General features: G+C 43.7%; 1 long non-coding RNA gene across 1 annotated transcript in view; it reads left to right on the plus strand.

The window, feature by feature from the left end:
- LOC134911737 (uncharacterized) overlaps positions 1-14,955 on the plus strand; it is a 62,031-nt gene extending 47,076 nt beyond the window's left edge. Inside the window, exons 2-3 of the long non-coding RNA XR_010176805.1 lie at positions 9,086-9,191; positions 14,681-14,955. This is a non-coding gene — a long non-coding RNA (uncharacterized LOC134911737). The remainder of the gene's footprint in view (positions 1-9,085; positions 9,192-14,680) is intronic.
- The last annotated feature ends 7,864 nt before the right edge of the window (positions 14,956-22,819 follow it).

The following is a 22,819-nucleotide window of genomic DNA, read 5'->3' on the forward strand; positions in this document are numbered from 1 at the left end:
AAATTAGAGTCTATGGTTAAATGACTTGAAGTGTGAAGCTGAAGAACTCCGGTAAAGAAGAACTGAAGACTGTGTTTTATGATTAAAAGATGAGGCTGAAGCACTTGGACTTTGAAGAAATGAAGACCTGGTTTGTGATTGAAAGATGAGGCTGAAGAACTTGGACTTTGAAGTAATGAAGACTGTGGTTTGTGATTGAAAGACGAGGCTGAAGAACTTGGACTTTGAAGAAATGAAGACTTTGGTTTGTGATTGAAAGACGAGGCTGAAGAACTTAGACTTTGAAGAAATGAAGACTGTGGTTTGTGGTTGAAAGATGAGGCTATAGAACTTTGACTTTGAAGAAATGAAGACTGCTGCGGGAACTGCCGTTAGCACCTGGAGCTCCTCTACGACCTGGGACCCCGTGAGCGCTTCCACGAGTGGCAATGGACTTAGACAGCAAGACTGCAGCAGCGTTTAGGTAACCGATGAAACCAGAAGTAACATGGGAGCACAGAGCTGGAGAACCTTTCACAAGGAGGTAACTTGAAGCACTGGCACTCTCCCTTTGAGCCAGCCCCCTTTTGTAAGGGAAGAACATGCAGGATTGGCTTGACACAGATTGGGAACTTCATTAGTAATACTCTGGTCTCCAACATGGCTGCCCCCAGCACAGGAAACAAACTTAGCTGTTAGCAGACAGCTTCTGTCTCTGACACACTATACTGTGTCACCACCAGGGGACCTTACTGCAGCGATCCCCACCGCAGCGCCCGGCTCTCCAGACCCTCGGCCCTTGGCAGCCGCACATCCATACAGGATGACCCGCCGCCAGCAGCTCCCTGCCGCCGCAGCCGTGCCAACCAGCGGGACGGTAACCCACGGGAGCACCCGCCAGAGGTAAGGCTCCGGAGCCTGACAGTACCCCCCCCCCCCCCTTTTTAGGGTGGTCTCTGAACACCCTTGTGCTTTCATCAGATTCTTGGTATGAAAGGCCCGGACTAATCTTGGAGCATGGACATCCTCTTCAGAAACCCAGGACCTTTCCTCCAGTCCATATCTCTTCCAATCAATAAGATATTGGAGACGACCATATCTTTTACGACAGTCAAGGATCCTATGAACTTCAAATTCTTCTCCCTGAGCAGCTTGCACCTTGGGAGGTCTAGGGTGTGCAGCCCGAAAACGGTTAAGTATGAGAGGCTTCAGTAAGGAGATGTGAAATGCATTTGGGATTTTCAAGTACGGAGGCAATGTCACTTTGTATGCTACTGGATTCAATACTTTTTCAACAGGATATGGTCCAATGAATCTGGGAGCAAATTTCTTGGAAGGGACCTTGATCCTTAAGTTTCGAGTAGAAATCCAGACTTCATCACCCACTTTGAGACTAGGGACAGCCTTCCGTTTCCGATCTGCAAAAAATGTGTATTTAATTGGACGTTTTAAGCAGAGCCTCATGAACTTGTTTCCACATCTTAGTGAATTGCTGAAGGGCTAACTCTGCAGCAGGTACTTCGAGAGCTGGAAGAGATTGGAAAGCAGGAACACCTGGATGAAGTCCATAATTCACATAAAAGTGTGTGGAATGGGTCGCGGAATGGTAGAAATTATTGTGAGAAAATTCAGCAAGTGGAAGATAGTCCAGCCAATCGTCCTGAGAAGAAGACATGAAGAGTCACAGGAAAGTCTCTAAGTCTGGCCATCCGTTTGGGGATGGTATGCAGAGGAGAAACTTAATTCCATTCCAAGAGCTGAACTCAGTGCTCTCCAGAATTTAGCCACAAACTGAGGCCCTTGATTGGAAACTATCTCTTGTGGAAGTCCATATAACCGGAAGATGTCTGATATCAACATTTTTTATAGTTGTGGAGCGGTTGGAAGACCTGTGAGTGGGACAAAGTGCGCCATTTTGGAAAATCGGTCCACAATGACCCAAATGGTGTTTAGTCCTCTGGAGACAGGTAGGTCAGTTATAAAATCCATGGAGATGTGTGTCCAGGGTTTTTGTGGAACCGATAGTGGATGAAGAAGACCTGATGGTGATCCTCTTGGACTTTTATGTTTGGCGCACTTTGGGCAGGCAGCTATGAATTCCAAAACATCCATCTTCAGATGAGGCCACCAATAGGAGCGTTGGATGAACTTTAAGAGTCTTGAGGCTACCTGCGTGTCCCATACACGTTGAGGTATGAGCTCACGTGAGCAGTCTTTTTTGAAGTTCTGGTGCAACAAAGGTTTTTCCTGGTGGAGGAAGCGGAGTAGTACGAGTTGCAGCAAGGGAGGCAGGATCTAGGATGAATTGTCTGTCCGGAAGATCTGTGGACTCATCTGAACTCATTGAACGAGAGAGCGCATATGCTTTACGATTAAGAGACCCTGGACGATAACTGAGCTTGAAAGAAAAACGTGAGAAGAACAGTGCCCACCTGGCTTGCCGTGGATTTAAACATCGGGCGGTTTGAAGATATAAAAGATTTTTGTGATCTGTGGTTACTGAGATTGGGTGGTGAGCTCCTTCCAGCAAGTACCTCCACTCTTCAAAAGCAAGTTTTATGGCAAGCAATTCTTGTTCTCCAATGGCGTAGTTTTGTTCTGCCGGAGAGAATCTTCGGGAAAAATAAGCAAAAGGATGAGCTTTCTTATCCTCGAAGAACTGGGATAAGATGGGCCCCCACTCCTACTGAAGAAGCATCCACCTCCAACTGAAAAGGACGACTGAGATCAGGTTGCCGAAGGATAGGAGCAGACATGAAGGCCTCTTTTAGAAACGAAAAGGCTTTAGTGCCTCAGGTGGCCAAGCTGCAGAATTAGCCCCTGTGTTGTTAGTGCTGTAATCGGGGTTATGATGGAGGAATAATCTTTAATAAACTTCCTATAGAAATTGGCGAAGCCTAAAAACGCTGGATTCCCTTCAGGGTGATAGGAAGGGTCCAATCTCTGATTGTTTGGACTTTGGCAGGATCCATCTGTAATTCCCTCCCGGAAATGATGTAACCTAAAAATGGGATGGAGGGAACCTCAAACGTGCACTTCTTTAGTTTACAAAAGAGTCGATTTTCCCTTAGACATCTCAAGACTTCCTTGACTTGTTCACGATGGACTTTCAGATCTTTGGAAAATATTAGAATATTGTCCAGATACACAACCAGGCACTTATAGAGGAGATCTCGGATTAGTTCGTTGACATAATTCTGGATGACTGCTGGAGCATTGCATAAGCCAAAGGGCATCACCAGATATTCGTAATGCCCGTCGCGAGTACTGAACGCAGTCTTCCACTCGTCTCCTATGCGAATGCGTATAAGGTTATAAGCTACCCGCAGGTCCAATTTGGTGAAAATGGTAGCCACCTTTACTCTGTCAAATAGTTCGGGAATCAAGGGCAAGGGGTATCTGTTCTTAACTGTAACTTCGTTGAGGCCCCGATAGTCGATGCAAGGCCGTAGGCCCCCGTACTTCTTCTTAACAAAGAAAAACCCTGTCCCGGCTGGAGAAGAGGAAGGGCGAAGGAACCCTTTGGCCAAATTTTCCTGTATGTGCTCAGACATTGCTTGGGTTTCCGGAGAGATAAAGGGTACGTTCGGCCTCTGGGAGGTGTTTTACCAGGCAATAATACGATAGGGCAGTCCCAACTTCGATGGGGAGGCAAGGTATCCGCCCCTTGCTTACTGAACATGTCCAGAAAGGGCTGATAGGCATCTGGGGGATCAGTGGAGTGTAGGGTAAAGAGTGGCTTGACGGTGGATAAACAGCTTTGAGAACATAACTCCCTCCAGGCGAGTACATCCATAGTTTGCCAATCCAAGCGGGGGTTGTGCTCCTGCAACCACGGTAATCCTAGGATTATTTTTTGAGAGGCTTTGGGAATTATCAGGAAAGAGATAACTTCAGAATTGAGAATACCAACTTTCAGGGATATAACTTCCGTCAACCGCGGTGATAGAGATAGCTCGCTCCAAACGAGTGGTTGGTATTTCAGACTGTCAGACTAAGGCAGAAGTAATGAAACTTTCTGCAGCTCCAGAATACAAAAGTGCTGTAACATGAAGGGAGGTAGAGGGAAGTTCCAGACATACAGCCAACAGTGATTCCTTCCTGGTAAATTGGTTAGGGAATACTCCTAGCTTAACCTCTCCTGCGCAAGCTAGGAGCGGGAGTTCACCAGTCATTCAATACAAGACTTAACAAAGTGGTCGGCCGCCCCACAATACATGCAGAGGTTGCCCTGTCTGCGTCTTTGACGTTCCTCATTGGTGAGACGAGAGCGATTGACCTGCATGGGTTCTTCAGTAGACGGTGAGGATGGTCTAGGAGTGGGACAGGCCTGAGGTTTGGGTCGCTTGAACCTTGTTCTCTCAAGACAGCACTCCTTGTATATTAGATCAATCTTGTTACATAAAGAAATAAGCTGATCGAGCTTAACTGGCACATCCTGAGTGACCAGTTTATCTTTCATTTTGTCGGAGAGACCGTTCCAAAAGGCGGCAATGAGAGCCTCTTCATTCCAGCCCACTTCGGAAGACAGAGTACGGAACTGGATCACGAGAGTATGGGATCAGTTCTCTCCCATAAGGGTGAAACCCCAATCTAGAGCTGGTCCAATCAGAAGTGAAATGATGTATGCGATTTTGGTCCGATCAGACGGAAAGTTAACTGACTGAAGCACAAACTGGATCTCACATTGATTGAGGAACCCTCAGCATTGCTTTGGACTACCGTCAAATTTACTGGGTGGCGGTAGTTGTAAACGAGGAACTAGAATCGACACTAGAGGATTAGGTGCTGGCGGATTGGAAGCTGGAACTGGAGTCCGAGATGTGGAAACGGCTGTGGGAAGAAAATCCAAACGAGTGGACATATTCTGCATGAACTGTATAATTTGTGCCTGCATGGCCTCCTGTTTATTTAGACGAGACAGAATATCCACAGAGGCATCGCCCCCGGTAGCCTGCTCACTTGCCGGATCCATTGGGCCAATGCTTACTGTTACGCTCGGCGTAAGTTGGGGTTCCGACAACCGAGTTTTGGCTGAAGGGACAGCTACCTGTGAGGAGAGTAAACAAGGTGGCTGAATGTAATTCCTCCTCATGTGGTGGAAGCCAAACTAAGTGTTAACGTTGGCCGGAGGGCATAAAGAAAAGGAGAACTTCATAGGAAAATAACTGTAGTTTTAATGAAAATCAGGCTGTACACGAATATTGGAGAAATTGAAGAAACTGGAAGAATTAGAGTCTATGGTTAAATGACTTGAAGTGTGAAGCTGAAGAACTCCGGTAAAGAAGAACTGAAGACTGTGTTTTATGATTAAAAGATGAGGCTGAAGTACTTGGACTTTGAAGAAATGAAGACGTGGTTTGTGATTGAAAGACGAGGCTGAAGTACTTGGACTTTGAAGAAATGAAGACGTGGTTTGTGATTGAAAGACGAGGCTGAAGAACTTGGACTTTGAAGAAATGGATGGCACCTCAGCAACCACCTACAAACATCCTTCAACACTATCCACATTATGGCCCTTCCTCCTACTACGACCAACCACAACCTCAACACACCCTACCTCACTATACCCCTCCTCAATTTACCCATCCTCCACAACCCCACCCTCAATACACCCCACCTGAATCTGCCCATCCTCCACAAACACAATCACCTCCTGAAATGGAGACAACTCCTGACTCTCCTGTTTACAGGATGTTACCTTGAGAGGTTATTGTTTTTATTGTTTCTAACATTTCAAGGTTTATAATGCAAGTATATTGCATACAACGTTAATGCGTACGTTTTGGATAACAAGCTTTTCTAATATTAAAAATGATAAGGTCTATGACCGGTTGTTAAGCCTGTGTACACGTGTATAATTTCAAATTGGGACAGTACATAAACATTAACCAGGTTTATTTGAACGGAACACACAAATGTCATGAATATACAACAAACTGAAAAAAATTACGCCAATAATGAGGGAAAGTTGGCCATTATAGCAGACCTCATCTGTTCTGCACTTCCCGAATGTTCGCCCATATAGGTTTTGGATTCAGGTGCAGGGTGCTCAGCTGAGTCCTTAATGGCCCACTCTGGCAGAAATTCCTCCTTCTGAAATTCGCACAGGTTGTGAAGAATACAGCAAGTCGCAACAATGTTGGACATGTTTGCAAGGTCCACATCATTGCGCTTCATAAGGCAGCGCCAACGTCCCTTTAAGTGTCCAAATGCGTCTTCCACAACCATTCTTGCAGAGCTCAGGGTGTGCGTGAAGGCAACTTGATTAGGTGTCAGTCTAACATGTTGGGTGTACCCCTTCATCAGCCATCTTCGTAAGGGGTAGTCTGCATCACCGATTATGTGGACTTGAATTTCCACTCTGTCCACAAATGTAGATTTCTAGTATAAAAATAGAAAAAGATTTACATTAGCAAAGAAGAATTGGTATATGCACATCATCACACTCCTGCATGAGGGTCAATGGTCGTTGAATGACATTACATAGCTCATGGGACTGCATCCTCTGCTGTCCAACTGTCTTGGAACTACACATCCCACCATGCCCTACTACATTTCTGCTATTAGACAATGCTAAATCTGGGCCACAGCATACTGAGAAATGTATTACCAAACCAGCTCGAAAGGCGACGTTGTACAGCCATAATCTAACCATTACTCATTTATATATACCACTCAAAATGACCCATCCCATTTGGGCCCAAATGCTCTGCTACTGGGCTTTCCTTACTGTATGATTGCCGTCACCTGTGTATAAACACCCTTCTCATCACTACTTCAACACGGGTGATGGCGGTCATACATGGGGAAAGTCCTGGAGCAGTTTATGTTGGAATGGAATATTGACGCTATGGCAATTTATAATAAAGTACATGTACACCAGGTACTGCAATTCCAAATTGTAATGAATATATATTTTTACATACCTCTCTTGGAAAAAGCCATCCACCTTGCCTGTCCTCTGCTACACGGTATAGATCAGAATTTGCAAGTACACGTGCCATCCAATGAAAACATATGTGAAGCTAAATATATATATATTTACTCTTTATAGTAGGTTGCAGAAATAGACTTCATTAAAAAACACACAATGGACAGAACATTCTTACCAATACTTATGATCGACCACAGCTTGCAAAACAATTGAATGCCATCCTTTTCTGTTATGGTAATCCACTGGATTGTCCTCCGGAGAAATTATAGGGATGTGGGTTTCATCTATTGCGCCAGCACATTGCGGATATCCTTTTGAAGCAAACCCCTGAATGGTCTCGTCTAAACAATGGCCTTGTGGCAGACAAGTAAATCTATGGTATAGATTGTCCACCAAAGCTCGGGTCACTTTATGAACAGTGTTGCAAACAGTAGATATCCCGACTCCAAATAGACAAGAAATTGTGCGATATTCACCAGGAGTGGCGTACCACCACAAAGCAATGGCAAGCCTCCTGCTTGGCTCTAATGGTCGACGGAAGATTTAAGCCTAGAATGGTGTTCATGGAAGCAGATATAAAAGACATCCTCCTGTGTAGGTATTGTCGCCGTAAAAGGGCTCTCTCTCGCAAGACATTGCGCATACTCCTCCCATACTCTGACAAACACTGCAGTCTTCTCCTACTCCTCCTAAAACAGCAGATTACCAAGCTATATATTGTGAGAATCTCAAATATCCTCTCATAAGCAGAATCCATAATTAGTACAGCTGAAACAATCACAAAGTCGCTGGAGACATGTCTTCTGTCTGCCATGATTGCTGCACTGATCAAAGCACTCCCCACCCCCTCCTTTACTGTGTAAAAACGTCATATGTCACATCATGTCACATTTCTTACTTTAATAATCTTCAGCTGCACCACATCCAGCAGTCTTCTGCCACCTGATACTTATTCCAGTGTCATCTGCTGATGTAGCTATGTTTATTTACCCTGTACTTGTACTATATTGTCGTCAACTGTAAGTTGCTGTTTTCATGTTTGATTATTTGTTTATGTACTCTGTAATTGGGCGCTGCGGAACCCTTGTGGCGCCATATAAATAAAGGATAATAATAATAATATGTGTGGGCCAGAAAAGTCCATTTAAAATGACAACCACTGTTTTCTATGGGTGAAACGGGTTCAGTGTGAAAGGTACCAAAACGGTAATGAAACGGTAATATACCGGTTACAACATGCGATGTGAAGGGGGTTTAACTGCTCAGACCCGTTTTAAAAGCAGGGTTTGCGATGTGAAAGCGGTATAAATGTATCAATATGAAGCTTTCCTGAGTACTATTACAGTTCCTGCTCCACCATTTTTTAGCGAAGCAGGAAGCTATAGCGGTTAAATGTATTAATATATTTATCACCTCGGTGGGGGAGAGAAACCGTACTTCTCTGGTGGTAACCTTAAGTCCAGCAGCGCATCAGCCTAGTGCCAATACATTACGTCATGGTTCCTGGGCACCCCGATGTGCTTACGTCAGATATAAAATAACTGTGAGATCTCATTGTGAGTGGACCATGCACGTGTAAGGAAGTCCAGAGCCAGACAAACAGTGCCATCCTCTCTATTGGTGAGCTTTTTGATACTTAGTGAGTGCCAATAACACTTTGCTGCCATAGCTGACAATGTCAGTGACGGTGTTATTTACTGAAGCAGAAGGCACCAGGGCCACCATCAGGGGTAACTGCTGGAACTGGAGTTCTGGACCTCGACAGAGAGGGGTCCAGCCACTGGCGCCTACCACTTGGTGCCGGGCCGCATTTAGAATTTTGTGCCAGCCGCAAGATAATAAGAGCTTGTGGACCGGCAGCCAGTCAGGAGCGGACGCATCGGTGGCTGATGATTGGCTGCCAGTCTGAGAGCTCTGACTGTCTCATGGCTAGCAAGGGGGCTGCTGATTTTGTCAATCCTAGGCCCCACAATTTCTGATGGCAGTCTCTCTGATTTCTCTATGCAAACCACATTGCCCCCATCAATCCGCTTGTTAAATAGCCGACGAAGCTTTAAATCACATTACTACTGTGTCAGCATTCTATATTAAAATTATGTTCTCTGCATTCTCAGAGTCGACATTCTGACTGCCAACTAATTAACTATGTCCCCTTTTTCCATTCTTCAGTTTTACTCAGCATTATATGCATGCAGGAGAACTCATGTGACATTTCATCACTTGGATTTATTTATGGAGGAATTCCTACTTACCATCTTACAGTATGCTTATGGAAGTAATTTATAAAATTCCAATTTCTAAACCAATATATTGTAGTGCTATAAAGTTGCTCTGCTTCAAACTAAATTAACTATTGATCTATTTGTAATGTGTTTTAAAGCTGTTACTTTTCATCTAAAGTAAAAAATGTCAGGTATATAGATTTATGTACCAAGAGCAATTACAATGTCTGATTTAAGAAGTAAAATAGTTATATGCATGAGAAGGACATTTTGTAACAGTATTCAAACATTATATTATGATGTATATAAAGAAAGCAATGTCATAGGAACAAATAATGCTGGACATTTTGGTAAAATATTTGTTCGGAGTATACTTATTATTATTTTATTTATTTATCAACAGTTTCTTACATAGGCCCTCATTCCGAGTTGTTCGCTCGCTAGCTACTTTTAGCAGAAATGCAAACACAAAGCCACGCCCTCTGGGAGTGTATCTTAGCATAGCAGAATTGCTAACGAAAGATTAGCAATTGCTAACGAAAGATTAGCAGAATTGCTAATGAAAGCAATTTCCTTGCAGTTTCTGAGTAGCTCCAGACCTACTCCTAGATTGCGATCACCTCAGTCCGTTTAGTTCCTGGTTTGACGTCACAAACACGCCCTGCGTTCGGCCAGCCACTCCTGCGTTTTTACCTGGCACGCCTGCGGTTTTTAGCACACTCCCTGAAAACGGCCAGTTTCCGCCCAGAAACACCCACTTCCTGTCAATCACACTACGATCAGCAGAGCGATTGAAAAGCTTTGTTCGCCCGTGAGTAAAATAGCATAGTTTTGTGTAAAATTGCTTAGCGCGTGCGCCCTTCTGTGCATACGCATGCGCAGAACTGCCGGATTTTAGCATATTAGCAATTCTGCTAAAATTAGCAGCGAGCGAACAACTCGAATGAGGGCCATAGTGCAGCATATTCCGTTGCGCTTTACAATTGGAACAACAGTAATAGAACTAAACTGGGTAATGACGGGACAGACATAAAGGTAGGAAGGCCCTGCTCGCAAGCTTACAGTCTTTAGGGAAATAGGCATTGATACACAAGGATAGGTGCTACCTATTGCATAATGGGCCAGCCAGATTGTAAACGGGCTGTATGATATGGTCACCCAGCAATGGTCAGGAGGATGTGAAAGTGAAGATAGAATATGTGAGGTTATGTGTGGATTGTACAAAGGTGATGTAAGTAGATAGGAAGGCATTGAAGGTTATGTGGGTGGGTCCGGCGTTTGATAAGCTTCTCTTTAAGCAGAGCATAAACAAGCTGAGCTGTGTTTAATTACACCTGTTCAGTCCACTGAACTGAACAGGTGTAATGAAACACAGATCCTCTTGTTTATGCTTTGCTTAAAGAGCTATGCTGTGAGGAGTCTGATCCGGTATTTCAAAGCACACAGTATGGAAGCTAGTATGAGCGTGTGACCGGAACTGAGTAGATGGAACGCACCTGTGGAACGCAAGCCGGCGCTAGGGTGAGCACCGACTTCCGGGTGATGTCACCTCCGCTTTGTGTACAGGAAGTGGAGTACCAATCCTGGTGCTCTTCAATAGACTAATCAGAGAGGCCTTTATAAGAACCATCAAGGGATGCTTTTACCACACTTCTTACGAAGGACCCGGTGTGGTCCGAATGCATAAAGTGTGGTTTCCGTGACATCCCGCTTTGGACAATATATAGAAAGAATTTTAAGATGTGCGCAATAAAAACTTGTTAAGTGCAGCTACACTCCGTGCATGAGAGGATATCCACAACCACTCAAAAATAGCATAGATAGTAGAAAAGCACAAAATGATACAGCGCACTCAGCGTTAACAAGCGTCCATAAACCCACATGATCAAAAGTTATACAATGAAAGGAATCACCCTTTATAGTCCTTTGTTCAATTGGTGTTCTCAATTTTTTGCTACTCTCCAACATCCAATGAATATTTGTCTATGAAAAAAACAAATGCTTCCCTGTCCCACAAACTCGATTAGTATTTATGGGTTAGAGAGAACACAATAGAAGACAAAATATAGTGTAGTATTGCTTATTGGATCTTGAAAAAAGGCTGTAGATTCGCACTTACAATATTTGGAGAAATATTAAACGTGGGTATTAGCAATCCATCAAGGCAAACCGATCCAGATTAGTACCTTCCTCCCGTGTCCTCTATGTAATCAAGGAGGGATCTATGGAAACAATAACCTCTTTTTCCCAATAACACTCATCAGTGTAAATAGGATTTTGGAGGTATAAGAAGGAATATAGGCCCTCATTCCGAGTTGATCGGTCGCAAGGCGAATTTAGCAGAGTTACACACGCTAAGCCGCCGCCTACTGGGAGTGTATCTTAGCATCTTAAAATTGCGACCGATGTATTCGCAATATTGCGATCACAAACTACTTAGCAGTTTTAGAGTAGCTCCACACTTACTCTGCCTGTGCGATCAGTTCAGTGCTTGACGTTCCTGGTTTGACGTCACAAACACTCCCAGCGTTCGCCCAGACACTCCCCCGTTTCTCCGGCCACTCCTGCGTTTTTTCCGGAAACGGTAGCGTTTTCAGCCACACGCCCATAAAACGCCGTGTTTCCGCCCAGTAACACCCATTTCCTGTCAATCACATTACGATCGCCGGAGCGAGGAAAAAGCCGTGAGTAAAAATACTATCTTCATAGCAAAGATACTTGGCGCAGTCACAGTGCGAATATTGCGCATGCGCACTATGCGGAATTTCACTGCGATGCGATGAAAAATACCGAGCGAACGACTCGGAATGAGGGCCATAGTGCAGTATTTCTTAAAAACATAACACGTTTTATTACACAAATGCATTTACAAAATAAAACCAATATAGCAGCGTAATACACTCCATTAGTGGCAAACAGCAAGACGACAGATTTCCGTCACCTTGCCAGATGGAGCAGAATGGGGAAGAGGGGATGAAGTCTGGAAATTCAGCCCCTTGGTTGGATCACTTATTGCCCATTTGCCGCCTGGAGTTCATTCAACATAAAGTCCTGCGTGACGCGTTTCAGACCGCTAGGGTCCTTCATCAGAAGCATGCAGGACTAAGCACAAAAGTCTCCATATAAAGCCTCACTAGAGGAAAACACGCTGGTGTGGATTGCCGCTAAACAGAGTTTATGTCTGACTGCGCATGCACAGATCAGCCGGAACCCGGAAGCCGCTTGCGTTCCATTTGTGTTTCAAGTGGCGGGGAAACCGGAAGTCAAGTTACTCCATTGCTCTGTCCATATAAATCCTCCACCTACCAAATCTTCTTCATATAACGGTTCCGGAAAGCAATACAGCACAGTCCTCACATAGATCCAAGATAAGTAAGGTCCTCATAAGTGAATATTAGAGTCCATATTTAACATAAAAAATAAAAACAGAGAGGGACAAAATATAAATAGACAACAAGGATAAGATTATAACTAAACATACATCTGGTACAAGCATGCATAAAAATGACTAAAGTGCACAAGTGCCATATACCCAGTTTATGTGGATATAAAAAGCATCAATTTAGTAAACCTTATAATTCAAAGTCTCCATTGAAGCCATTGGGAACTAAGGTTCTCAATTCAAATATCCACCACATTTCGTACTGTGACAAATGTTTTTCAATATCTCTGGTTCGCCACTGGCAGAAATTGCTGTATTCCCCAGACGTTTTTAATAAAGCACTCCTTACATTTATGTATCTTTTTAAATGTGCCAACACTGTATGTGTCTCCAGGCCTTTGCGGATATTATAAACGTGTTCTGCAAGGCAAACCTTCAGACATCTTCAGGTTTTCCTCACATATAGGAGACCACAAGTACACTTCAAAACGTAAATTACATTTCTGGAGTTGCATGTTATAAATTCTCTGATTAGGTACTGTTATTATTAGCCTCAAAATGTTTCAAATTACTGGTGGTTGATTTTACTGTTTTACATGGAAGACACATACCACATTTGTGGAATCCCTTAGTCCGCAAACTTTGTCTAAGTTCACCATCTAGAGCACTTTTGACAACCTTATCTTTTAGGGCAGGTGCCCTTCTGTAATTAAATACTGGTTGTTCTGGAATTTTATCTCCTAATATCGTATCTTGTCTAAGGAGGTTCCAGTTGTTTTTGAACACTCTTTCAACTGCTTTATGGCAAGCATTAAATTGACTAATAAAAGCTCACTCAAAGTTGCTGTTTTTACCTTTATCGGATACTTTCTCCTTTTGTTTATACAGGTCGTCTCGCCTAATTGCATTAACCCTATTCCTAGCTTTATCTAAAATGTCAGGTTTGTAACCTCTAGATCGGAACCTATCAGTGAGGTAATCTAGTTGTTCACAAATCATTGGTTATGAACAATTACTTTTTATTCAAGAGAACTGGCCAAAGGGTATACCATCTAACCAATTTGAATGATGGGGACTAGTTCTCTCAATAAAACCATTGGAGTCAGTGGGTTTTCTGAATGTCTTTGTATTGAGCTTTCTCTGCTTAATATATAGATTTAAATCTAAAAAGGATACTTCATTCTTACTGTGGGTAAAATATAAATGTATAGATAAATCATTAGAATTTAAGTCAGCACAAAATTCGTAAAAAGAGGTCTCATCACGTCATATAAATAAAATATCATCAATGAAGTGCTGCCAGGACACCAGGCTTGCCACCAGACCATCATTTTGCCAGATCTGATGGTCCTCCCAGTACGCCACAAATAGATTTGCGTAACTGGGGGAAAACCTGGTGCCCATGGCAGTGCCCACCCGCTTTATATAAAATGAGCCATCAAAGTAAAAATAATTGTTGGTTAAAATAAACTTTATACTGTCAAACATAACAGATTTTAATTGGTCATCCAAAACACTTTGTTCTAAAAAGTATGATACTGCCTTAAGACCACTATCCATCTCAATAATAGTGTAGAGGGTACCTACATCCGCACTACATAATAGGTCATCTTCCTGCCATTCATGTGTCAATTTTTCTTAAAACATTGCTTGTATCTTTTAAGTAGGCTTTAGTAAGTAGGCTTTAGTAGTCTGTACTAATGGTTGTAGATAAAAGTCCATCAACGCTGATAGATTACTTGTTAAACTATTGCAGCCAGATATTATTGGGCATCCAGGGGGGTGTAATGGATCTTTGTGTATCTTGGGTAAAACATATATGGTAGGTATTGAAGGATGTTCAATATTCAAAAATAAAAAAAAAATTGTGATTACCTGATTTTCAATGCTTTTTTGTAAAACACAAAAGATCTTTAGAGATTCTTATAGTAGGATCACTTTTACGTTTCTGATAAGTTTTTCCATCATTAAGTTGCTTATAGACCTCTTTCATATATGCATCCTTATCCATCAATACCACTCCCCCCCCCTTTATCAGCGGGTTTGATAATTAAATTGTCGTAATCTTTTAATGATTTCATAGCCTCCAATTCCTTTTTAGTCAAATTAAACCTTAATTTTTTTGTATCTTTTTTAATAAGTGTATCTTTTTCTTCACAGACTACCTTATTAAAGAAATCTATACAGCTGCCTTCTGACTGGGTGGGATAAAAGCTAGATGGTGCTTTGGACATCCAACGGCACTGAGTATCATCATGGAGCGTGACTGCAGATTCCAGAACTGTACCTGTCGATGACCACGCTAAACATCAGTGGGATTCTGTGAGATATTGTTTATGAAGTGTTCCTGGTTTGTCAATAAGGATGTTTTACATGCCATTTTAAATTGTCTGTTTTGTAGGTGCAATCTGTATTAAATCTGCTTGACTTGTAAAGATTACTGCACTATTAGTTGTTTCTACTTTTGTGCTTAACCCTCTACTGCAAAAAATGCATATGTAAGTGAAGCACATATATTGTTTCAGATCTTGAACCAGAGGAAGTGTAATATTCAGATTTCTACCAATTAAATATCTGAAACAGGGGTTAAACTAATTAATCAGAAATTGAAAGTTCAATATTTCCTTTATTCCCCTGGTTATGTGGTCCACATTGTGTGAACCTATATGAAATTTGTTCGTCACTGTGGTGCATTGTATTTTTACATGTTTAAACTAGAGATGAGCGGGTTCGGTTCCTCGGAATCCGAACCCGCCCGAACTTCATGTTTTTTTTCACGGGTCCGAGCGACTCGGATCTTCCCGCCTTGCTCGGTTAACCCGAGCGCGCCCGAACGTCATCATGACGCTGTCGGATTCTCGCGAGGCTCGGATTCTATCGCGAGACTCGGATTCTATATAAGGAGCCGCGCGTCGCCGCCATTTTCACTCGTGCATTGAGATTGATAGGGAGAGGACGTGTCTGGCGTCCTCTCCATTAGAATAGAGATAGATTAGATAGAGAGAGAGAGATTGTGCAGAGTCGCAGACAGAGTTAGTTTACCACAGTCAGTGACCAGTGCAGTTGCTAGTTAACTTTTATTTAATATAATATATCCGTTCACTTCTCTCTGCTATATCCGTTCTCTGCCTGAAAAAAAAAACGATACACAGCACAGTCAGTCACACAGTGTGACTCAGTCTGTGTGCACTCAGCTCAGCCCAGTGTGCTGCACAGTCATCAATGTATAAATTAAAAGCTTATAATTAATTGTGGGGGAGACTGGGGAGCACTGCAGGTTGTTAGCAGGAGCCAGGAGTACAATTATATTAATTAACAGTGCACACTTTTGCTGCAGGAGTGGTGACCAGTGCCTGACCACCAGTATAGTATTGTTGTATACTACTAATATCTCTTTAAATATCAACCAGTCTATATTAGCAGCAGACACAGTACAGTGCGGTAGTTCACGGCTGTGGCTACCTCTGTGTCGGCACACGGCAGGCAGTCCGTCCGACCAGAATTGTATTATTTATTATTATATACCTACCACCTAACCGTGGTTTTTTTTTCATTCTTTATACCGTCATAGTGTCATCCTAATTGTTACGAGTATACTACTATCTCTTTATCAACCAGTGTACAGTGCGGTAGTTCACGGCTGTGGCTACCTCTGTGTCGGCACACGGCAGGCAGTCCGTCCGACCAGAATTGTATTATTTATTATTATATACCTACCACCTAACCGTGGTTTTTTTTTCATTCTTTATACCGTCATAGTGTCATCCTAATTGTTACGAGTATACTACTATCTCTTTATCAACCAGTGTACAGTGCGGTAGTTCACGGCTGTGGCTACCTCTGTGTCGGCACACGGCAGGCAGTCCGTCCGACCAGAATTGTATTATTTATTATTATATACCTACCACCTAACCGTGGTTTTTTTTTTCATTCTTTATACCGTCATAGTGTCATCCTAATTGTTACGAGTATACTACTATCTCTTTATCAACCAGTGTACAGTGCGGTAGTTCACGGCTGTGGCTACCTCTGTGTCGGCACACGGCAGGCAGTCCGTCCGACCAGAATTGTATTATTTATTATTATATACCTACCACCTAACCGTGGTTTTTTTTTTCATTCTTTATACCGTCATAGTGTCATCCTAATTGTTACGAGTATACTACTATCTCTTTATCAACCAGTGTACAGTGCGGTAGTTCACGGCTGTGGCTACCTCTGTGTCGGCACACGGCAGGCAGTCCGTCCGACCAGAATTGTATTATTTATTATTATATACCTACCACCTAACCGTGGTTTTTTTTTCATTCTTTATACCGTCATAGTGTCATCCTAATTGTTACGAGTATACTACTATCTCTTTATCAACCAGTGTACAGTGCGGTAGTTCACGGCTGTGGCTACCTCTGTGTCGGCACACGGCAGGCAGTCCGTCCGACCAGAATTGTATTATTTATTATTATATACCTACCACCTAACCGTGGTTTTTTTTTCATTCTTTATACCGTCATAGTGTCATCCTAATTGTTACGAGTATACTACTATCTCTTTATCAACCAGTGTACAGTGCGGTAGTTCACGGCTGTGGCTACCTCTGTGTCGGCACACGGCAGGCAGTCCGTCCGACCAGAATTGTATTATTTATTATTATATACCTACCACCTAACCGTGGTTTTTTTTTTCATTCTTTATACCGTCATAGTGTCATCCTAATTGTTACGAGTATACTACTATCTCTTTATCAACCAGTGTACAGTGCGGTAGTTCACGGCTGTGGCTACCTCTGTGTCGGCACACGGCAGGCAGTCCGTCCGACCAGAATTGTATTATTTATTATTATATACCTACCACCTAACCGTGGTTTTTTTTTCATTCTTTATACCGTCATAGTGTCATCCTAATTGTTACGAGTATACTACTATCTCTTTATCAACCAGTGTACAGTGCGGTAGTTCACGGCTGTGGCTACCTCTGTGTCGGCACACGGCAGGCAGTCCGTCCGACCAGAATTGTATTATTTATTATTATATACCTACCACCTAACCGTGGTTTTTTTTTCATTCTTTATACCGTCATAGTGTCATCCTAATTGTTACGAGTATACTACTATCTCTTTATCAACCAGTGTACAGTGCGGTAGTTCACGGCTGTGGCTACCTCTGTGTCGGCACACGGCAGGCAGTCCGTCCGACCAGAATTGTATTATTTATTATTATATACCTACCACCTAACCGTGGTTTTTTTTTCATTCTTTATACCGTCATAGTGTCATCCTAATTGTTACGAGTATACTACTATCTCTTTATCAACCAGTGTACAGTGCGGTAGTTCACGGCTGTGGCTACCTCTGTGTCGGCACACGGCAGGCAGTCCGTCCGACCAGAATTGTATTATTTATTATTATATACCTACCACCTAACCGTGGTTTTTTTTTTCATTCTTTATACCGTCATAGTGTCATCCTAATTGTTACGAGTATACTACTATCTCTTTATCAACCAGTGTACAGTGCGGTAGTTCACGGCTGTGGCTACCTCTGTGTCGGCACACGGCAGGCAGTCCGTCCGACCAGAATTGTATTATTTATTATTATATACCTACCACCTAACCGTGGTTTTTTTTTCATTCTTTATACCGTCATAGTGTCATCCTAATTGTTACGAGTATACTACTATCTCTTTATCAACCAGTGTACAGTGCGGTAGTTCACGGCTGTGGCTACCTCTGTGTCGGCACACGGCAGGCAGTCCGTCCGACCAGAATTGTATTATTTATTATTATATACCTACCACCTAACCGTGGTTTTTTTTTCATTCTTTATACCGTCATAGTGTCATCCTAATTGTTACGAGTATACTACTATCTCTTTATCAACCAGTGTACAGTGCGGTAGTTCACGGCTGTGGCTACCTCTGTGTCGGCACACGGCAGGCAGTCCGTCCGACCAGAATTGTATTATTTATTATTATATACCTACCACCTAACCGTGGTTTTTTTTTTCATTCTTTATACCGTCATAGTGTCATCCTAATTGTTACGAGTATACTACTATCTCTTTATCAACCAGTGTACAGTGCGGTAGTTCACGGCTGTGGCTACCTCTGTGTCGGCACACGGCAGGCAGTCCGTCCGACCAGAATTGTATTATTTATTATTATATACCTACCACCTAACCGTGGTTTTTTTTTCATTCTTTATACCGTCATAGTGTCATCCTAATTGTTACGAGTATACTACTATCTCTTTATCAACCAGTGTACAGTGCGGTAGTTCACGGCTGTGGCTACCTCTGTGTCGGCACACGGCAGGCAGTCCGTCCGACCAGAATTGTATTATTTATTATTATATACCTACCACCTAACCGTGGTTTTTTTTTCATTCTTTATACCGTCATAGTGTCATCCTAATTGTTACGAGTATACTACTATCTCTTTATCAACCAGTGTACAGTGCGGTAGTTCACGGCTGTGGCTACCTCTGTGTCGGCACACGGCAGGCAGTCCGTCCGACCAGAATTGTATTATTTATTATTATATACCTACCACCTAACCGTGGTTTTTTTTTCATTCTTTATACCGTCATAGTGTCATCCTAATTGTTACGAGTATACTACTATCTCTTTATCAACCAGTGTACAGTGCGGTAGTTCACGGCTGTGGCTACCTCTGTGTCGGCACACGGCAGGCAGTCCGTCCGACCAGAATTGTATTATTTATTATTATATACCTACCACCTAACCGTGGTTTTTTTTTTCATTCTTTATACCGTCATAGTGTCATCCTAATTGTTACGAGTATACTACTATCTCTTTATCAACCAGTGTACAGTGCGGTAGTTCACGGCTGTGGCTACCTCTGTGTCGGCACACGGCAGGCAGTCCGTCCGACCAGAATTGTATTATTTATTATTATATACCTACCACCTAACCGTGGTTTTTTTTTCATTCTTTATACCGTCATAGTGTCATCCTAATTGTTACGAGTATACTACTATCTCTTTATCAACCAGTGTACAGTGCGGTAGTTCACGGCTGTGGCTACCTCTGTGTCGGCAGTCGGCAGGCAGTCCGTCCATCCATAATTGTATTATTATTATAATATATACCACCTAACCGTGGTTTTTTTATACCACCTAACCGTGGCAGTCCGTCCATAATTGTATACTAGTATCCAATCCATCCATCTCCATTGTTTACCTGAGGTGCCTTTTAGTTCTGCCTATAAAATATGGAGATCAAAAAAGTTGAGGTTCCAAAATTAGGGAAAGATCAAGATCCACTTCCACCTCGTGCTGAAGCTGCTGCCACTAGTCATGGCCGAGACGATGAAATGCCAGCAACGTCGTCTGCCAAGGCCGATGCCCAATGTCATAGTACAGAGCATGTCAAATCCAAAACACCAAATATCAGAAAAAAAAGGACTCCAAAACCTAAAATAAAATTGTCGGAGGAGAAGCGTAAACTTGCCAATATGCCATTTACCACACGGAGTGGCAAGGAACGGCTAAGGCCCTGGCCTATGTTCATGGCTAGTGGTTCAGCTTCACATGAGGATGGAAGCACTCAGCCTCTCGCTAGAAAACTGAAAAGACTCAAGCTGGCAAAAGCACCGCAAAGAACTGTGCGTTCTTTGAAATCCCAAATCCACAAGGAGAGTCCAATTGTGTCGTTTGCGATGCCTGACCTTCCCAACACTGGACGTGAAGAGCATGCGCCTTCCACCATTTGCATGCCCCCTGCAAGTGCTGGAAGGAGCACCCGCAGTCCAGTTCCTGATAGTCAGATTGAAGATGTCAGTGTTGAAGTACACCAGGATGAGGAGGATATGGGTGTTGCTGGCGCTGGGGAGGAAATTGACCAGGAGGATTCTGATGGTGAGGTGGTTTGTTTAAGTCAGGCACCCGGGGAGACACCTGTTGTCCGTGGGAGGAATATGGCCGTTGACATGCCAGGTGAAAATACCAAAAAAATCAGCTCTTCGGTGTGGAGGTATTTCACCACAAATGCGGACAACAGGTGTCAAGCCGTGTGTTCCCTTTGTCAAGCTGTAATAAGTAGGGGTAAGGACGTTAACCACCTCGGAACATCCTCCCTTATACGTCACCTGCAGCGCATTCATAATAAGTCAGTGACAAGTTCAAAAACTTTGGGTGACAGCGGAAGCAGTCCACTGACCAGTAAATCCCTTCCTCTTGTAACCAAGCTCACGCAAACCACCCCACCAACTCCCTCAGTGTCAATTTCCTCCTTCCCCAGGAATGCCAATAGTCCTGCAGGCCATGTCACTGGCAAGTCTGACGAGTCCTCTCCTGCCTGGGATTCCTCCGATGCATCCTTGCGTGTAACGCCTACTGCTGCTGGCGCTGCTGTTGTTGCCGCTGGGAGTCGATGGTCATCCCAGAGGGGAAGTCGTAAGCCCACTTGTACTACTTCCAGTAAGCAATTGACTGTTCAACAGTCCTTTGCGAGGAAGATGAAATATCACAGCAGTCATCCTACTGCAAAGCGGATAACTGAGGCCTTGGCATCCTGGGTGGTGAGAAACGTGGTTCCGGTATCCATCATTACTGCAGAGCCAACTAGAGACTTGTTGGAGGTACTGTGTCCCCGGTACCAAATACCATCTAGGTTCCATTTCTCTAGGCAGGCGATACCGAAAATGTACACAGACCTCAGAAAAAGAGTCACCAGTGTCCTAAAAAATGCAGCTGTACCCAATGTCCACTTAACCACGGACATGTGGACAAGTGGAGCAGGGCAGGGTCAGGACTATATGACTGTGACAGCCCACTGGGTAGATGTATGGACTCCCGCCGCAAGAACAGCAGCGGCGGCACCAGTAGCAGCATCTCGCAAACGCCAACTCTTTCCTAGGCAGGCTACGCTTTGTATCACCGCTTTCCAGAATACGCACACAGCTGAAAACCTCTTACGGCAACTGAGGAAGATCATCGCGGAATGGCTTACCCCAATTGGACTCTCCTGTGGATTTGTGGCATCGGACAACGCCAGCAATATTGTGTGTGCATTAAATCTGGGCCAATTCCAGCACGTCCCATGTTTTGCACATACCTTGAATTTGGTGGTGCAGAATTTTTTAAAAAACGACAGGGCCGTGCAAGAGATGCTGTCGGTGGCCAGAAGAATTGCGGGACACTTTCGGCGTACAGGCACCACGTACAGAAAACTGGAGCACCACCAAAAACTACTGAACCTGCCCTGCCATCATCTGAAGCAAGAAGTGGTAACGAGGTGGAATTCAACCCTCTATATGCTTCAGAGGTTGGAGGAGCAGCAAAAGGCCATTCAAGCCTATACAATTGAGCACGATATAGTAGGTGGAATGCACCTGTCTCAAGTGCAGTGGAGAATGATTTCAACGTTGTGCAAGGTTCTGATGCCCTTTGAACTTGCCACACGTGAAGTCAGTTCAGACACTGCCAGCCTGAGTCAGGTCATTCCCCTCATCAGGCTTTTGCAGAAGAAGCTGGAGGCATTGAAGGAGGAGCTAACACGGAGCGATTCCGCTAGGCATGTGGGACTTGTGGATGCAGCCCTTAATTCGCTTAACAAGGATTCACGGGTGGTCAATCTGTTGAAATCAGAGCACTACATTTTGGCCACCGTGCTCGATCCTAGATTTAAAGCCTACCTTGGATCTCTCTTTCCGGCAGACACAGGTCTGCTGGGGTTGAAAGACCTGCTGGTGACAAAATTGTCAAGTCAAGCGGAACGCGACCTGTCAACATCTCCTCCTTCACATTCTCCCGCAACTGGGGGTGCGAGGAAAAGGCTCAGAATTCCGAGCCCACCCGCTGGCGGTGATGCAGGGCAGTCTGGAGCGACTGCTGATGCTGACATCTGGTCCGGACTGAAGGACCTGACAACGATTACGGACATGTCGTCTACTGTCACTGCATATGATTCTCTCAACATTGATAGAATGGTGGAGGATTATATGAGTGACCGCATCCAAGTAGGCACGTCACACAGTCCGTACTTATACTGGCAGGAAAAAGAGGCAATTTGGAGGCCCTTGCACAAACTGGCTTTATTCTACCTAAGTTGCCCTCCCACAAGTGTGTACTCCGAAAGAGTGTTTAGTGCCGCCGCTCACCTTGTCAGCAATCGGCGTACGAGGTTACATCCAGAAAATGTGGAGAAGATGATGTTCATTAAAATGAATTATAATCAATTCCTCCGCGGAGACATTGACCAGCAGCAATTGCCTCCACAAAGTACACAGGGAGCTGAGATGGTGGATTCCAGTGGGGACGAATTGATAATCTGTGAGGAGGGGG

The sequence above is a fragment of the Pseudophryne corroboree genome, chromosome 4 (assembly GCF_028390025.1).
Source record: "Pseudophryne corroboree isolate aPseCor3 chromosome 4, aPseCor3.hap2, whole genome shotgun sequence".
Taxonomy (NCBI): Eukaryota; Metazoa; Chordata; class Amphibia; order Anura; family Myobatrachidae; genus Pseudophryne; species Pseudophryne corroboree.